The sequence below is a fragment of the Mobula birostris genome, chromosome 19, assembly GCF_030028105.1.
Source record: "Mobula birostris isolate sMobBir1 chromosome 19, sMobBir1.hap1, whole genome shotgun sequence".
NCBI classification, from domain to species: Eukaryota; Metazoa; Chordata; class Chondrichthyes; order Myliobatiformes; family Myliobatidae; genus Mobula; species Mobula birostris.
The window spans coordinates 17,482,210-17,500,153 of NC_092388.1; positions in this window are offsets into that span (position 1 = coordinate 17,482,210).

Genomic DNA, 17,944 nt, shown 5'->3' on the forward strand with positions numbered 1-17,944 from the left:
TTTACATTATTGTTTGATTGCATATGAAATTTATATTCAAGTTACAGATCAAGGTAATTTATGAATTTGGATGTGTCTTTGGTATCTGGAACTTAAAGTTCATGAACCAGATTGGTGCACTGATCCAGCAAATAAACTGCTTGTGCATTTTAATCACATCCCTCTCCTCACCACCCTCCTCTCCCCCCAATATGGTTTCTGCCAGGTAAGGAGGATTTAAAATTTCTGCTGATATACTTTCCTTTCAGTCTCATACAACTGTGTGAAAAACTGTATTTCTTGTTATTATTCAGTTTCTCCGTATAGCTTTTTATCCACACAAGTTATTTTTATTACTTCAAGTTTTCCATTCATACTGGCTGCATCACCGTCTGGCTTGGGGTGGGGTAGGGGGAGAACTACTGCACAGGCTTGAAATAAGCTGCAGAGATTTGTAAACTTAGTCAGCTCCATCATGAGCACTAGCTTCCGTGGTATCCAGGACATCTTCAGGGAGGGTTGCCTCAGAAAAGTAGTGTCCTTCGTGAAGGACCCATCACCCAGGTCACGCCTGGTTCTCATTGCTACCATCAGTGAAGAAGTGTAGAGGCAGAAACTCAACAAATCAGGAACAGCTTCTTCCCCTCTGCCATCCAATCTCTGAATGGACATTGAACCCATGAACACTTTCTCATTTTTTTTATTTCTATTTTTGCACTACTTATTTAACTATTTTATACTTATACTTACTGTAATTTAGTTTTTTTCTCTCTTTTATTATGCTTGGTAATGTATTGCTTCTGCAAAGTCAACAAATTTCATGACATACACATGCTGGTGATATTAAACCTGATTTTGATTCTGATTCTTATTCTGAAATGTTGAGATTTTCCAAAGGTAAGGCTCACAAGAATGCTCACAGTCTCCAGCCCCTTGGTATGAACATAGAATTCTCCAACTTCCATTAATTTCCTCCCCCTCCCTTCCCCTATCCCTATTTCACTCCGCCCCCTCCCCCAGCTGCCTACAACCTCCCTCATGGTTCCGCCTCCTTTTACTCCCCATTGTGTTTTCCCCTATTCTTTCTTCACCTTTCCTGCCTATCACCTCCCTGCCTCCCCTCCCCCACCCCTTTATCTTTCCCCTTACTGGTTTTTCACCTGGAACCTACCAGCCTTCTCCTTCCCACCCTCCCCCCACCTTCGTTATAGGGCCTCTGCCCCTTCCGTCTTCAGTCCTGACGAAGGGTTCCGGCCTGAAACGTCGACCGATCTTTTCCACGGATGCTGCCCGACCTGTTGAGTTCCTCCAGCGTGTTGTCAATGTTGCTTTGACCCCAGCACCTGCAGAGTATTTTGTGTTTACTCTTTGTTGTTGTTTCCTGTGGTGGTGGTGGCTGTCCGTCATGTCCGATGATGACAAGAAACCTGTGCAGGAGTGTTTTTAAGAAAGCTGTGAGCATTCTTGTGAGCCTTACCTTTGGAAAATCTCAACATTTCAGAATAAGAATCAGAATCAAAATCAGGTTTAATATCACGATGACAAGAAACCTGTGCAGGAGTGGAAAAGCTGTTGCACTGGGGCAGTTCCACTCTCTTGACCTCAGAAGTCCAAGTCCAGTGGTACAAACAAGAATCACGAACTGGAGTCTTCCTTGGTTGCAGTGGATGTCCATGATGTCTTCTGTGCCTTGGATCAAATACTCAGGTGTAAATTTAGACAGTTTTTCAACCATAGTCTCTTTAACCTTAAGGGTATTCCAGTAAAGCTCAGTCATTTCCTTTCTTGTGGCCATATGTAAAGGTTTAGCCTAAGTACAAAATAGAAGTTGAAGCCCTACTAATTTTGTCCTCTATGGTCAAACTGCTCTGAGGCTAATTTTGCAAAACTAGTGCAATCCTTGTGGAGCTGATAAAATCTAATCAGACAATGAACTGAACTTTGAACCATTTTGCTATGTGATGGGGCTCCCCCTCAATAATTGATTCACTGTTTTTATGCTAAGAATTGCTTACCCACAATTCCACTTTGCTTCTTTACTGAATAAACTGGCCTTTATTGGCAGTCTATATTCTCTTTGCTCTGCACAATGCATGTAACCCCCTTCAAATATCCATCTCATTTAATGACCTTAAATTAAATAAGAATGATTGATTGTGCAGAAAATTCCATGACTATAACACACTAACTGCATTGAGATGTTTATGATACAATAGTCCAGTGATCCATAATTACATTTTGGCAGAATCAGTTGAGTAAGGTGGTGTTTACATGAGAGTTTATTAAAAGTCCACAATTATACTGTGCAATGAGAATATCATGCTTCTACCTCTCAGGGAGTTTCTGAAACACAATACTGCATTGTTTGCAACATCAATTTTATGAGCACTTAAGGCAATTCTTCTTGCCTTTGCCTTTGTGAAATAAACACAAATTGAAAGTAAAATGACATACTTATATTAAACCTAAAGTACAATGCAGAAACAGTGTATGTGCTGTGATGGATTGTCAGTAATTGTGAGAACATGACTACAAATATAATGTACATTAAGTGGCTAAATATAAAAGAGTTGGGAATAGAAACTGGATGAATTCTACATTTTTTTTGAGTGTAAAACAAGCACAAAACACAGTAATTTAGCACTAGGATGACACGTGCTTCATATTAACAAACATTGCGCTCACTGCCAAGTATGCGAAGACATTTTTTAAATACTTTTGCTTGCCTAATAAATATTCTGTTGCAGCTCCATAACCACCAAAGAGAGGAGAGTTTATTTGTGTTTAAATTCTGCTTCATGCTTTCTAAATATTTGCATGTTTAAATATTGATTTTTAAATATTTATATGTTATCTAAGTAGTTACATTCACCCTTCCATCTGTAACATATACATCCATTCCCTTGGTGAAGTAGGTTCTTAAAATTTTTGTTCTGTAATTTTGAAACTGCTCACAAGATAGAAGCTGACTTTTGCTTATGTATTACCTAAGTGGAACATGGAACATAATTATCGAGCACAAGATAATTGAACCTGCAATGAAAACAAGATTGCTGTGAATACTTAGTAGGTCAGGTAGCGTCTTTGGAAAGAGACTTATCTTTCCAGTTCAATGAGCGTACTGTGCACTTTAAATGTGCAACTCAGTCAGAAACTTACCATTGTAGAGTCAACGAGCACTACAGCACAAAACAGGCCATTCAGTCCACCTAATTTGTTTCAAGTGGTTAGTCTGCCTCGTTCCATTGACCCGCACATGGACCATAGCCCCCTATACTCTTCCCATCCATGTACTTGCGAGTATCCAAGCTTCTCTTAAATGTTGCTATCAAAACTGCACCCACCAAGTCTGCTGGCAACTCATTCCTCATTTTCACTATCCTCTGAGTGAAGATTCCCTATCAGGTTCCCCTTAACTATTTCACCTTTCACCCTTAACCTATGACCTCTAGTTCGAGTCTCAGCCAACCTCAGTGGGAAAAAGTCTGCACATATTACCTTGTCTATATCTGTCATAATTTTGTATCCTCTCTAAAATCTCTCACACTCCAGGGAAGAAAGTCCTAATCTATTTAACCTTTCCCTTTAACTCAGGACAAGATAATGGAAAACTATGGATCCCCATAAGTTGCCAGACAATTTGTGCTAGCTTTGCCTAAACAGCAATTTTTATTTAACTTCCTCATCACATTCCTGGTCACTGTAATTGCATGTTAAATATTCATAAACTTACCACAGAAGGTGATTAAAAACTTAAATGGCCACCTGGGATATTTGGGTCTCAGTGAAAATTTAACATTCTTCCTGTGATGTTAAAAAGAGACATACCTCTTAACTGACTGCAATCATTTAATTCAAATAATTTTTGTTATAGAAACACATGAATTCAATACCTTTGTAATTTTACTGACCAGATTCTTTCTTCCACCTGAATAACAGTTTTGTGTATATTTGCCCATCTATAAATTTCGGCAGGTAAATAATTTGGTTTTGATGTTTTATGACTAGAAAGTCTTCTAATGTTTTCTTCATTTTCATTCAGTGCAGGCTTAGCATCCAGACAAGTCATAACCTCAAACCTTGGCGATTCATTTTGCTTATGTTAAACTAAAGGAGACTCTCGAGGGTATATCATTTTACATCAATCAATCCATCTTTCCAGTTGCTTCCCCTCATCAGGTATGATATTACCTTCCAGGTCTTTCAACAGAGCTGTCCTGTTCTTTGTTGGCCCAACGGCCTTTCTAATGGCCTCACACAACTGTCTAGTGTTGCCCCTATAGGCTGCCTGTTGGATGTGGCTGCAAAGACCTAGTCAGAATCCTTGAGTGTATTTACTGGAGCTGCTTGAGCACATTTACAAGCTTCTTTCAAGTCACTGAATGAACCAGTTGTAGAAATAGGAGTCGGGTGATTAAAGCAGTTCTTTTTCTTTAAATGAGTGTAGCAGTACATTCGAATATTCATCGTTCCGGTGGATGTTTTTCTAATTACATCTCCTGAACCAACATGGTTCACTCATCTCAACACTGAACTGATTCCACAACCTATGGACTCACATTCAAAGGGAGTCATGTTCATGTTCATATCATGTTTTCTGTATTATTTATTTACTATTTATTATATTTTTGTATTTGCACATTGGTTGTATGTCAGTCTTTGTATGCAGTTTGTCATAGGTTCCATTGTATTTCTTTGTTCTGCTGTGAATACTTGCAAGAAAAAGAGTCTCAGTGCAGTATATGCTGGCATATATGTACTTTGATAATAAATTTACTTTGAACTCTCAAACATCTTGATTCCATATTACTTGTGTTCAAAATGTTCCATGAAGACAATGCATTCATTTTTATCTACTTGTCTTTCTTCCTTCTTCATTGAAACACAATCATTTTTCAATGCAGGATAATTGATTTGCCACACATAATTATAAACCTGTCCAGCAGTCGAAGGCGCTTCGCTTGAAATTTCGCATTGTAGCACACAAGGGAGAAGACTCTGCTGTAGTCTGTGCATTGGAAGAATCCTGTCAAAATGTCTTGCATGTGCAGGTCCAGCTGTTGTCAGTGTTTGGACCTTGTGCATTTCCACACCGTTTGTCAGATATTACTTGTTGGTCTCTGTTAAGCTTTCACCAACATAAGATTTACAAACTCTCAAACCATTACTATTCATACACCCAGTGACAGTTCTCCTCAGAATCCCAGGCTAAATTCCTACTTTGGGCCTAATGTTTGCAAATAAAGTTTTCAAGTACTGTATGAATCTGAGATCCGCCCGAAAAGCCCACATTCCAGTGCTTCCAGCTGTAGATCATCCTTCTCCTAAATAGAATGTTCGAATTTAGACAATGATGAGGATGTTAACTCCCTTTGGTAGCTTACCTCAAAGCGACATATGCTGTAGGAATGCTGTAAGTAAATTTTTTGCTATGATATAACCATATAACAATTACAGCATGGAAACAGGCCATCTGGGCCCTTCTAGTCCGTGCCAAACTTTTACTCTCTCCTAGTCCCACCCACTTGCACTTAGCCCATAACCCTCCATTCCCTTCCTGTCCATATAGCTATCCAATTTAACTTTAAATGACAACATCGAACCTGCCTCAACCACTTCTGCTGGAAGCTCGTTCCACACAGCTACCACTCTCTGAGTAAAGAAGTTCCCCCTCATGTTACGCTTAAACTTTTGCCCTTTAACTCTCAACTCATGTCCTCTTGTTTGAATCTCCCCCACTCTCAACGGAAGAAGCCTATCCACGTCAACTCTATCTATCCCCCTCATAATTTTAAATACCTTTATCAAGTCCCCCCTCAACCTTCTACGCTCCAAAGAATAAAGACCCAACTTGTTCAACCTTTCTCTGTAACTTAGGAGATGAAACCCAGGCAACATTCTAGTAAATCTCCTCTGTACTCTCTCAATTTTATTGACATCTTTCCTATAATTCGGTGACCAGAACTGTCACAATACTCCAAATTTGGCCTTACCAATGCCTTATACAATTTCAACATTACATCCCAACTCTTATACTCAATGCTCTGATTTATAAACGCCAGCATATCAAAAGCTTTCTTCACCACACTATCCACATGAGATTACACCTTCAGGGAACTATGCACCATTATTCCTAGATCCCTCTGTTCGAAAGCATTCTCCAATGCCCTACCATTTACCATGTATGTCCTATTTTGATTAGTCCTACCAAAATATAGCACCTCACATTTATCAGCATTAAACTCCATCTGCCATCTTTCAACCCACTCTTCTAAGTGGTCTAAATCTCTCTGCAAGCTTTGAAAATCTACTTCATTATCCACAACTCCACCTATCTTTCTATCATCTGCATATTTACTAATCCAATTTATCATCCAGATCATTAATATATATGACAAACAACACTGGACCCAGTACAGATCCCTGAGGCACACCACTAGGCACTGTCCTCCTATGCTTATTTCTGTTAGCAAAGCCAACATTGGGTGTATAGGGTGTCTAGGGAGGGGTAGCACCTCTGGTGGGGGGGCCTGCCGTGTCCTTTTTTAGGACAGCTCATCCACCTTTGGTCCCCACCTGGCGCTCAGCTCTCACCTGTGGCTCCAAGTAACTGTAGCATGCGCAGCGGCCTCACCCCGGTAAACTGTCTCGGCAGACGGGCTAAACCAGGTGAGGGTAGCCGACAGGTCTTCAACCCTCGGTGAGGCAGGGGATCTGCCTGTCCCAGCGTGTGAAGTCTGGCCATGGCGGATTGAGTGGAGGAGACCGATTAATAGTCCAACGGTCAAGGAGGCAGGCCAGCACATGTGGTGGAGCGCTAAGAGCATGACAAGGCACTTCGACGTCCTGGTCATCCACTGCAAGAGGTGGTGAACTCTTTAAACGCAGCGCGCGGCCTCTCCGGTGAATGATATCTGTAATCTGTCAAGTAGGGGACAGTACACAATTCTGATTTGATGGAGACAGACGTGAGAGTACGGAGGAACATCTGGAGAAACTTCTGAAATGCCCGCTTCGCTGCCATTGCTACTGTGTGTAACCGGAATCTCCGGAGCAGAAGGCCCCGAATCCTCGGCTTTGCTTGTTTCGGTGGCCAGGGTTAGGTCGAAGGCACTCAGCAGAGGATGGCGCTTGGGAGGCTGTATCGGAGGGGCTGGTCAGAGACTCGAAGTTTTCGGATGGATGGACTCGGTGTCGGCTGTGGTCAGCTGCTTCCAAGGCATCGGCAGTTGTCGGTGCCTGGAGGTTTATGGCAGGGAGTTTCTCCCCTTTTGCCGCCTGCTATCGGAGACTCGGGAGTCGATCAGGACCCGAGACTTTTTTTTACCGTGCCCATGGTCTGCTCTTCATCAAATTATGGTATTGTTTTGCACTGCTGTAACTATGTTATAATTATGTGGTTCTGTCAGTGTTAGTCTTTTCTAAATGACAATAAAAGAGGACTGAGTGTTCTCATAATCTAAACTAAACTCACCCGGCAGAAGGCAACTGCAGACCACTGTTGTAACCTGCCACGAACATGATTTCCCAATATTTCAGAGCGGCACAGAGGGAAATTGTCTGCCAACTGGAAATTCCAGATGTGACCTAGCGACAATGAAAGCCAACATTGGGGTTTTTCTTTACTCTTTGAGACATGTTGTTGAAAACTTACCCCGGAACAGATACTACCCCTCAACTATCAGGCTCTTGATCCAACAGGATAACTTCACTCAACTTCACTTGCCCCATTATGGAAATGTCCCCACAACCTGTGGATTCACTTTCAAGGACTCTTCATCCCATGTTCTCGATATTTATTACTTATTTATTCCTCTTTCTATCTGCAGTTTGTTGTCTGCTGCACTCCGGTTGAATGCCCCAGTTGGGCAGTCTTTCTTTGATTTTGTTATGGTTATTTTTCTATAGATTTATTGAGTATGCCCACAAGAAAATGAATCTGAGGGTTGAATATGGTGACATATATGTACTTTGATATTAAATTTGCTTTGAAGTTTGAACTTTGAACCATCGAAAGCATATTTTGAACTGTTGATTCCATACCTACATCACAATTGCTAATACTATCACCATTCAGTACTCTTGAATAGGAAACCATGGAACAAGATATCATTTTCAAGCAGCTTATAGAATGAGGTACACGTCTTGGAGCAACTTTCAGTCTTTGCATTTAACTGGAACTCTGCACTTGCTTGAATTGTCCATTGGCCTTTTACTACGTTACTGTAAAGTACACCCCAGTAGTTGAAACATTACTTTCTCTGTGGGATCCTGGTGCTCATAGCCAGCAGATGTCAATAATAGCTGACCATGTCTACCCAAGAGAAGATGACATTTTCAAATCATTCCTCAGCATTTCAATGGTCTATTCCACATTGTCAGTGTGAGAATCAATAAAATCTTAGCTCCCTGCAATGCACATCATACTTAGAAACTATTGGAACAAATAACTTTTATATTTTCTTGCTTCACAATAGTTTGGATATTGCATAAATCTAGGCATATATTAGGTATATTCCTGCCCTGAAATGATTTGTTGTAAACCTACTATCTATTGTTCTGATTCCAGTCACAGTTGGGCAGTTGCTAACTTTCCAGGGCAGGAATCTGCAACCACAGTTCAAAGGGGATAAAGACCAGGCAGTTTATGAATGACAATCCAAGCCCAAAATCTATCCTTACAAAAGAAATGTCCTCAAAAATAGAAAGCATCACCTTAAGGTACGAGCAAGCTTCCCCTCCTTACATTCTACTGCCCAAGTCACTTGAGGTAAGTTAACATTGTCCAGAATACAGCATAGAGTGTGGGAACCATCGGGCCAGTTGTGCAACATCTCTTTGATACTTCCCAAACTTACTTGACAACACTTCTGCATCTCACTGTAGTCTACAAAAACTTTCCACACTATCTGCAATAACACCAATCTTGGTGTCATCTGCAAACTTACTAACCCATTTCCTTAACCAAGTTATTAATAAATTATAAAAATCTGGAATCCCAGAACATATCTCTGCATAATACCACTAGTCACCGACCTTCAGTCAGAATATGTCCTAGCTACCACCACCTTCTGCTTTCCGTGGACAAGGGAGTTCTGAATCCACACAAATAGGTTCTCCTGGATCCCATGAATCCTGAGTTTCTGAATGAGCCTACATGGGGGAAACTGTCGAACGCCTTGTTAAAATACATATGCACCACATCCACTGCTCTACCTTCATTGAGGTGGTGGTGGTGGTGGGGGAGTGTGGGTGGTGAATTTTAGAGGAGATGTTCAATGCAATTTTTTGCGGAGAATGGTGAGTGCTGGGGTGGTGGTGGAGAGAAATATGATAGAGGTGTTCAAGGTGCTCTTAAATAGTCACATGAATGCGCAAAGAATGGAGAAAAAAGAATGAAGAATGGAGCTTCATCTCCTCTGCTATCCGATTCTTCAATGGACATTGAACCTGTGAACACTACTTCACTTTTTTAATGTATATTATTTCTGTATTTTGCACAATTTTTTAATCTATTCAATATACATATACTGTAATTGATTTACTTATTATTTATTATTATTTTGCTTTTCTTCTTCTATATTATGTATTGCACTGAACTGCTGCTGCTAAGTTAACAAATTTCACGACATGTGCCAATGATAATAAACCTAATTCTGATACTGTATATGGATATAATCCCAGAAGGGATTAGCTTAGTTAGGCACAAGTTATTAGTTTAGTTATTCACCACCACCCTAAACTTAATTACTCATTTAATTAGTTTAGCACAACCTCATGGCCTGTCTCTGTGTGGTACTGTTCCATGTTCCATGTCCATCAGTAAATATCCACTAGGCTTCACCCTAAAGACAAGAGATTCTACAAATTCTAGAAATCCAGAGCAACACACACAAAATGCTGGAGGAACTCAGCAGGTCAGCCACCATCAATGAAGAGGAATAAACAGTCAACACACATCAAAGTTGCTGGTGAACGCAGCAGGCCAGGCAGCATCTCTAGGAAGAGGTACAGTCGACGTTTCGGGCCAAGACTCTTCGTCAGGACTAACTAACTAACCAAAACGTCGACTGTACCTCTTCCTGGAGACGCTGCCTGGCCTGCGTTCACCAGCAACTTTGATGTGTGTTGCTTGAATTTCCAGCATCTGCAGATTTCCTCGTGTTTGAGAAATAAACAGTCAAGGCTTTGGACCGAGAGCCTTCGTCAGGACCGAGCAACTGCAGTGTTTTTTTTTCCCCTTTTTAATACAGATGTTATTTGAAAGTGAAGTAGGAGGGCATTGGTAGAATTAAATAAATAAATATCCAGAGAAGTTGTAAATGGGGGAAGCAGGATGTGTCAATCCCATATGCTCTAATCAATTAGTGTGGCAATGACTTAGGGATACTTACCCCTCTTTGTAGAGAATTTGCTCCTAAACGTTATTTGTTATCCATGGCTGGTTCTATTTTGTTGAGAAAAACAATGTCAGTGTAGGAGATACAATGATGGATATTGTGGTAAAGAGAATAACAATCTATTTTAAACTTTTATAAAGTAATGTTTAGTTCTGTGTTGTTTCAGATGTGTTGCAAAAGATTTGGAAGAAAGGGAATGTTACTTTTTAAAACAAACAAAGAAGAAAATGCCAGGCCTCAGGGTGTGGCAGAGGCAGAGACTCTCACAATATTTTAGAACAGGGTTTCCCAACCTAAGGTCCATGGACCCCTTGCTTAATGGTATGGGTGCATGGCATAAAAAAGATTGGGAGTCTCTGGTTTAGGAGTATCTGGATGATACTTCACTGAGGCTATTTACTGGAAAACGGGATAAGCAAAGGCTTATAAAGACTTCATGGTCAGAAAGAATATGGCAGACCAATGCTCAATACTCTATTTATTTTGTTTGCCACAAGAAATTGGAAGTGAGTTGACATTTCAGGAAAAATCTCAGCCCAAAACATTGATTGTTTGTTCTCTTGCATAGATGCTGCCTGACTTATTGAGTTCCTCCAGCATTTTGAGTGTTTCCGATGATCAGACATCAATGATTTCAAAAATCAACCATTCTAGACTTTTTATTTCAGATTTCCAGCATGCATAGTGGTTTCTTTGTTAACCAGTTAATGGTTCTGTTTCTCCCATCTGCAGCTTCTCTGGACTTATCTTTTGTTTCTTTACCCTCTCCTCCTTCACTGTCAAATAATACCTGCATTAAATCAAGTCAAGTCAAGTCTAGTCAAGTCACTTTTTATTGTCATTTTGACCATAACTGCTGGTACAATACACAGTAAAAACGAGATGACATTTTTCAGAACCATGGTGCTACATGAACAATGCAAAACCTACACTGAACTACGTAAAACAACACAAAAACTACACTAGACTACAGACCTACCCAAGACTGCATAAAGTGCACAAAACTGTGCAGGCATTACAATAAATAATAAACAAGACAATAGGCACAGTAGAGGGCAGTAGGTTGGTGTCAGTCCAGGCTCTGGGTATTGAGGAGTCTGATGGCCTGGGGGAAGAAACTATTACATAGTCTGATCGTGAGAGCTCGAATGCTTTGGTGCCTTTTACCAGATGGCAGGAGGGAGAAGAGTTTGTATGAGGGGTGCGTGGGGTCCTTCATAATGCTGTTTGCTTTACGGATGCAGCGTGTGGTGTAAATGTCTGTAATAGCAGGAAGAGGGACCCCGATGATCTTCTCAGCTGACCTCACTATCCGCTGCAGGGTCTTGCGATCCAAGATGGTGCAATTTCCGAACCAGGCAGTGATGCAGCCACTCAGGATGTTGTCAATACAACCTTGGTAGAATGTGGTGAGGATGGGGGGTGGGGGGGGGGAGATGGACTTTTCTCAGCCTTCGCAGAAAGTAGAGATGCTGCTGGGCTTTCTTTGCTATGGAGCTGATGTTGAGGGACCAGGTGAGATTCTCCACCAGCTGAACACCAAGAAATTTGGTGCCCTTAACGAAAAGCAGAAGTACTGCAGTTGCTGTAAATCTGCCATATTAAGAGAAAATACAGGATTTACTGAGCAGGCTGGACAACATAATACTGTACACGGAGAGAAAAAGAAGTTAATATTTCAAGTTGACAGCTTATCATCAAGAGTGAAACAAGGGGGCCAGCTGGTGGCGCAATGACATTGGTGCTGGACCCGCGAGCGGAGGTTCCTGGGTTTGAAATTAGTCAGGTCCGCTCCCGAGTACGCTTTCCATCCGTGCCGGGTTGAGTGTCGAGATCGCAACTCGACCTCATTAAAAAAAAGGAAAATACTGCAAAAATGTCTGTGTGAGGAGTGGCGCGCCACACAGTCTCTCCCTCTCACTCCGCGCCCTGTAAAAGCCATGATAAAGACATCATCACGGACGCATGCATGGACACGCAGACACACATGCACAGACGCGCACGTACGCACATGCAGACGCACACGCACAGGCACGCACGCATGCACACAAGCACAGACTCACACGCACGCAGGCACACGCCAAAAAAAAAAGAGTGAAACAAGGAGTGTGTCTTCAGTGTTCAGCAGGAGGCAGAGTGTGTAGAGTAAAGAGATTGCCTGTGATAGAATGCAGACCAAATCTGTTAAGTGAATCAAATGCTACTGCTGTGGTACAAGATCTGTTGAGTGGAGTTCTAAATCTAGCCTGATCAATGTAGGTAGCAGGAAGAAAAAAATATAACGCGAACTATGAAGTTTGAAGAAATCTGAAATAATACTGGATATACTCAACACTTCAGGTAGCATCCAGAGAAAGAAAAACAATACTGAGTTAATGCAGCCAGTGAATAACCTTACATTGAGTAGAGAGAGCTGATATTAACAGGGAAAACTAGTTACCTGATTTTTCAGAATGCAAACTTGGATCTCAATGGCTGCAACATGCCTAGATGGAAAATCAGGTGCTTTTCCTTGAGCTTACATTGGACATTGTTGGAACAGTATAACAAATTTAAAATTCTCCAAATTAGCCTACCATGTCATGAAGCTGAACTGTAAATTGTTAATATATTTTTTTTCCCCAGTGGCGCTCAAACACAGTGAATAAAGTGGACCAGTTTATTCAACACAGCACTCTGGTCAGAATGATCTTCTTCAGCATCGTATGATTCTGTAACGATACACAAAAGCATTGCTTGAATGTTACTGAATGGATGCCTTAAGTGATGTATGCGGATGTCATTTTCACACAAACTGGTAATGTGCCACCGGTGGATCTCTCGTGCAATCAAAGGGAGCAGCAGCATAAAGAGCTGCAAACGCTGGAAATCTGAAATGATATTATAAACTGCTGGAAATACTTGGCAGTTCAGACAACATTCACAGAGAGGAAAACAGAAGTAACAATTCAGGTTGATGACCTCTCATAAGAAAGAAGAAAACTTAGAAAAAAGCATGTTTTAAGTTGCAGAGAGAGAGAGAGAGAGAGAGAGAACAAGAGAACAAAGGGTATGTCTCTGACAGTGGAAATGAAGAGAGAATGTTTGATGCAAGATGCATTGGCTCCGCTGGGAGAAGTTAGCAAAGGTTTATTAATTGTAGCAATTAATACATACAGTACTGTGCAAAAGGGTGCCTAAGACTTTTGTTCAGTATTATAATTATCAACATAGAGTGGAGAGCAAGCTTGTAAATTTGGTGCGAGCAGTAGATGTTGTGGAATGGTGAGAATGGAGTGCCACGGGAGGCGTGTGGGACAGGTGGGTGAGAAGGAGTGCCAGGGGCAGGGCGCGTATTGCAGATGCAGACACACCTAGCTCTGGGACGCCAGTCAAGGTCATTTGATTCCAAACAACTGCTTTATTGAACATTGCAGAATACCTCCCTGATGCTTTTTGCCCCCCCTTCCTCTTCCTTCCCGTTTTCCCAACCATGATTTCCCTCTCCCTGCTCACTTCCTACTCTCAGTCCACAATAGAGACCCATATCAAAATCAGGATTATCATCACTCACGTTTGTCATGAAATTTATTTTGTTATGTGGCGGCAGTACAGTGCAATACATAAAATTACTGGAGTATAATGGAAAAGTCTTGGGCACCATAGCGCTATTATATATATGGTATATAAAGAGCTGCATTTATATACCATACACAAGAGCTACATTTAGTTAGTATATATGTATATATACACCATTTAAATGAGTAAAAAATATGTATTTAGATGAAATACAGGACAAATTAGAATACTACACACACACTCACACACACACACACACACACACACACACACACACACACACACACACACACACACACACACACACACTAAACACATGTACATGTGTATTTTACCAGTTATATCAAGGACCCTATCATTGAGCAGATTGAATGGGTTCAATAGGAATCCATCAACATATTGGAAATTCAGAGTTGACAGTGAAACTTAATTTCAAACAGCTCATCCTAAAGTGAACGTTCCACGTTGAGAGACATGTCCTTTCAGGTATGCAGTGGAATCTTGCAGTCATCCCTCCCATGATTTAATGATTTGAACTTGTAGTCAGGCTGACTCTTCACCAGGACCAAAAATTCAACAAACCTTAATTACTTTTGCGGCTCCTATTAGACGATCCTTGATTACACTGTAGACAACACTGCTGTCTGAGTGATCCTTATCCTTCCACATTCATTTGAGTAACGTCTTTGGTCATTTTGGTAAAATGTGCTGGGAAAGTGAGATTGGTGCTATGCCTAAGAATTAATAGGCCTTCAGGGGTCATGTAAAAACCTGTTTCAAACACCACATAACAGAATCTAGGAACAAAGACATCCAAAATATCGGGAAAACATTTGTCCGGCCCCAGAGGCCAACTTAATATTTTGCCATATGCCTGTCTAACTTCTTCTTTTCATTTCTGCTGTTGCCAGCTAGATTGTCTGAGGAATTAGGAATCGTACCATCACCCTCAGCATGAAATATATTATTTTGCTTGTTATGAGTTTCGTTCTGTGCACCATCATAAGCTATCTGCTTTCTGAAACATGCTCTGAGTTTCTCAATGTTCATCTGGTTGATACCCTAAAGATTTTCAGTCCCTGAATTTAATCCTCCGGGTCTTCTCTTTTCCAACATAAACAGATTTAGCCTCTGTAGTGTAAGCTTTGCTCTTTTAGCCTTCAGTTCCCACTGGAGTGGTAGCAACGGAAGCTAGCTGTGTGCAAGAATTGTTAAAGTAATAATAACTCAGCGATTTTTTTCCCAAAATGTTAAGTATATATTATCACATTACCATTAACATTTTGGCTATTTTGAATCTTTATATTTTCAATATATAGATTTTCAATATATACAGAAAATATATTGTGTAAGAATATTTTCTTCTATCTTTTAAAGCAGTCTTTTTTAGCATTTCAACAAATATCTTACAATTTAGGTGGTAAAGGAATGATAAAAAACAGAGCAACATAAATGCCATAGCTGAAGCAGTAACTGCCTTATTCTCTAGTGACCTAGGAAAGTGCCAATTACAAAGTTTTCCCAAAGAGCAATCGGATACACAAGCCTCTCTGGTTTGGGGATGCGAGTGTTGTAGAGGTTCAAAAATGCATCCATGTAACGCATAAACAATGGCATGAAGGTGAAGAGGGGCACAAAAGACATCTGGACATCAGTGAGTTATGGTACAAGCAAACAAGTGGCATGTTAGAGAATTCCTAAAAGCATGTTTTTTTTGGAACAATTCTCTAAACAAACATGTAGACTTCAATCCTATTTATGAGCCGATGTGGGCAAAATTCCAGACCACAACACGCAAAGTTCACACAGCCAATCAACGAGGAGATTTCCTCCCCACTTCACAATTGACCTTCTGAAATGGTGTCTAATCTGCTGGTTGAAAAGTATATAAAGGCCAGGCATACGGTGGGCACGCCACAATTCACAGCACGCTGAGGCTGTCTCCTTACATAGTGAAAAAACATTTTCAAGTAAACTGCCAAGTTCGGAGAACAACTCAAATCAACCATCAGCCGCTCGAGCTACACATTTTCCCAAATTATTTCCAAATGGCATGTGTTGTGCCATACATTGTTAGCAAAGGCGTCAGACTATGTGCGCTGTATGCCAATTGGATGAATGCATACTAAATAGATGCATGGGTTAGGGACTTAATGCTAGTGCGATCATTTTGGAGCTCAACAACCCAACTATTGCCTTTTCTTAAAAGCAAGTAGTTAACTGCATAAGCATCGCCTCCACAAATGATCACCCCCAGCCTTCCACTGTGGATGATTCCTGCAATTACTTTCAGGTTAGTTGCTTACCGATTTCAGCTCGCTTTTGGCAGAATTTTGCAAGTCTCTTGGATATTCAGGTGTTAGTACATGCGGCAGAAGTTTACAGGGAGTGAGATTGTTATTCCCAAAAGACATTTTGCAGCCTACAGGCTTCTTCACAAGCTGGTTGCTCTCAGTCAGCATCAGTAGACCATCCACTTGTAATTCGGTCTGACTGGGTTACTAAGCAGAGGCCACACATAGCACAATAAATTGCTGTAACAGGCAGGAATCATAATAATGAGGTTTCTGTGTGAATTTGGTATATATCCTGAACTTGGTTGTACAGGTGAAGGTTAACCATGCTTTGTGACCTCGTGCTATCTAATTTAGTCTTACTGGTGTCCGTAGGTAACTTAAATAAGTCACATTATTTTAATACTAGTTCATTTGAGAACACATATCAGTGGGGCATTTCTTCAGGTGGGAGATTTGTGTCTAAAATTCTTCTGGGCTATTGGATTAAACGCCTTTTGCAGGAGAAGGAATGAAAGCCATCTCTGGAATTAAACTTCGATGGAACTAAACTTCATGGGACCTCCACCACATCCTGACACTATTATGCAGCTTACGGAGTGCACCACGCAAGAGTAAATGTAACAAACTTCATTCTACTTAAATTAGTACATGAAAGTACATGCAAACTCAAGGAAATCTGCAGATGCTGGAATTTCAAGCAACACACATAAAAGTTGCTGGTGAACGCAGCAGGCCAGGCAGCATCTCTAGGAAGAGGTACAGTTGACGTTTTGGGCCAAGACCCTTCATCAGGACTAACTGAAAGAAGAGCTAGTAAGAGATTTGAAAGTGGGAGGGGGAGGGGGAGATCCAAAATGATAGGAGAAGTCAGGGCGGGGAGACTTTCTCCTTTTTCTCCCTCTGTCCCTCTCACTATACTCCTTGTCCATCCTCTGGACTTCACCTATCCCCCCTTTCTTTCTCCCTAGGCCCCTTGTCCCATGATCCTCTCATATCCTTTTTGCCAATCAACTGTCCAGCTCTTGGCTCTATCCCTCCCCCTCCTGTCTTCTCCTATCATTTTGGATAGCCCCCTCCCCCTCCAACTTTCAAATCTCTTACTATCTCTTCTTTCAGTTAGTCCTGACGAAGGGTCTCGGCCCGAAACGTCGACTGTACCTCTTCCTAGAGATGCTGCCTGGCCTGCTGTGTTCACCAGTAACTTTTATGTGTGTTACATGAAAGTACATGAAAGTTTTATCTTGTGAGAAATCTCACCAACACAATTTCCTCATTCCTCTCAGACTAAGGTAATTCTTAGTGAAATATTCTATTAGCTATGAGCAAAGAGAAAATTGTACCAGGACCAGAAGAAATGGTGATTTTATTCTTCTCATTGTTCTTAAATAGACAATATTGCTGTTTCCATACAAATGGCCCCTGTAAGGATATTATTGCATTAGCTTTTATACACAGCAAAGAAGCCTGTGAGATGGATTTTTAGAGTTAGTGTGTATTATTATACTTAGACAGATAGCATAGAACAGGCGCTTCTCGCTCAGCAAGCCACACTGCACCAGCACCCCACTGACTTAACCCTCGCCTTATCACAGGAAAATTTACAATGACCAATTAGCCTCCTAACTGGTATGTCTTTGGAATGTGGAAGTGAACCGGAACACCTGGAGGAAACCCACACAGCTACAGGCCGGGCACACAAACTGCTTACAG